The following is a 2270-nucleotide window of genomic DNA, read 5'->3' as shown; positions in this document are numbered from 1 at the left end:
AGCCAGATGGAGTAGGCGGAGTACAGGACGTGTGCTGCTGCTGCAAAGCAGCTTTTTATTTTGTTGTTGTTAGTATGTTGGTGTTGTCAAGAACCTAAGAACCTTATTTTGGCTGCTGTATGCAGTTTATTATCTACCTATTATATATCCCTATTGTACTATACTTGATTGTTGGGCGTCCTTGATTGCTTAGATGTTTTAGAGTGGACTGCATTCAAACTAAAAAGAATGAACCTACACACTAAAACCTAGACTAGATACAAACTAAAGTAGATGAATTAAAGAAAAAAATCAAAACATCTTATATACATGCACGAAGAGAGTACATATAAACCAAGTTTGATGAGGTCATTAATATGGACCAGATGAAGTACTAGATTTGCTGCCATATTTAGTAAAAAGCGAGGACCAAAAGGAACAAATAATTGAAAAAAGACAGAAATGGAAGCTTCTCTAGATTTGATAATAGTTTGGTGAAAAAAGACAGAGAGAAAAAGGGGAACAATGTGCTCTTAAAAGCGATATGCCAATTTGGGCCGAGAGAGACAAAACCCAGCTCCTGCTCACGTACAACCAAACGCGGCCTCGTGCTGTCCCACGCGGTCCCTTTCCACCAGCACCACGCTACGCGGCCCCACACGACGCGGCCCCACACGTCAGCACGGAACGGTCAACTATGTCCGACCTTCTTCTGCGGGTTTCAGACAAGGGCCTAGGGAAAACTGAGAAAAAACTAAGGAGTTGGGGAAAATTAAATACAACTAAGGAACTGAGGGCACGAAAATAGAAATCCCTAAGATCAATTATAAAGATATGATTGAAGATTTTATTTCAAGATATACCAGACGGGTGATGCTTTTCGGTAGAACATGAGGTTTGTTTATTACTCTATTGCTATATATGTCTGTTACAATGAAAAACTTGATATCCGTTTGAGCAATGTACGAAATAGTTTATATTGAACTTATATAGTTAAGTGAACTTATGATTTCATTTTACTAGTTATTAAGTTTGAACAAAGAAAATTTTGGCCCCATTTTCTTAAGTTGCTCTGAGGCCCCCATTTCCTAGAGACGGGGCTGGACGGAGAGGAGAGGTTGTGGATGAGTTGATCGAAGGCTTAGACCTCAAAGCAAGAGATCGTGGGTAGGGGTAATGGGTAACTACATCGAGCGGGTCAGGAGTTGGGCTTTGGGCCCAACAGTGTAGTTGTCCTTGCCCTAATAGTTACACTTTAAGATATGTGCAATATAGATTTGGGAAAGCACAGAAGCCCTCTCCATAAAGATTGATGGTGCATTTTTTCATAGTTTTAAGTTCAAGCAAGTCATATAACTCTTTTGATAAGACATATACACTAGATCCTAGATCTAAGATAGCATGATGATATTCTTAGCCAATTTTAATTAATAGTTTGGAAACCGAAACATCCCAACCTTAGATGGTATCATAGTTTCATTATTATATCTTTTCTTCAATAATATAGTTTGCTATGTATGGTCCAAATCATGGTTGATGAACATTAATAGAAGAATCATTAGAATTTTTTTTGTAGGATATTAATAAATTCATGCAAGCTACATTTATCAAGATCAAGTAGAGGTTCATTTACTTCACTAAGCATTTTAAATTCCTCTATTTTGTTATACTATTAAGGTTAAAAAATTGATAACAAACATCAAATACTTCTACAGGAACTTCAGCCTTTCGTAGACTCTCCATGATTTTTTTACTTCTAGTAGTAACCCATCTAATAAAGCATAAGCATTTGCAGCAATAAGATTCATAAAAGCACTTCCAAATTCATTGTCCAAGTAAGACATATAATTACTACTTAACCCATGTTAAATGTATGCATTACCATCCAATCTTTAAGGCCACATTCAGTTCCATAAGAAAGTCCCCTAGATCCAGGGACGAAGCTAGATAAAAACTTCGATGGTGTCAGCCTTCTTTGACATAGGAGTCACACATGTATGTGAACACCAATTGGCACTTATTTAGTGAACGATTTGCAAAAAAATGACTGGTGTGACACCAGTCACTATGTGCTAGTTTCGTCCCTGCCTAGATCTCTCCCAAGCTTTTATAAGTAGTTCATCATCCATTTGTTTAAAGTAAAATATTAACTCATTAAGGTGACTTAGCTTCCCAGGGGAACTAAACCTTCCAAAATAATGCAGCTTTAATATTAAACCAAGAATTAAAGTTTTCAGATGGTCATTTTAATATCCAATCTAGAACTTTTCCAGCTAGTGAGTAAGGAAAAA

This window comes from Lolium rigidum, chromosome 3 (genome assembly GCF_022539505.1).
Source record: "Lolium rigidum isolate FL_2022 chromosome 3, APGP_CSIRO_Lrig_0.1, whole genome shotgun sequence".
In the NCBI taxonomy this organism is placed as follows: Eukaryota; Viridiplantae; Streptophyta; class Magnoliopsida; order Poales; family Poaceae; genus Lolium; species Lolium rigidum.
This window is presented reverse-complemented; position numbering follows the sequence as displayed.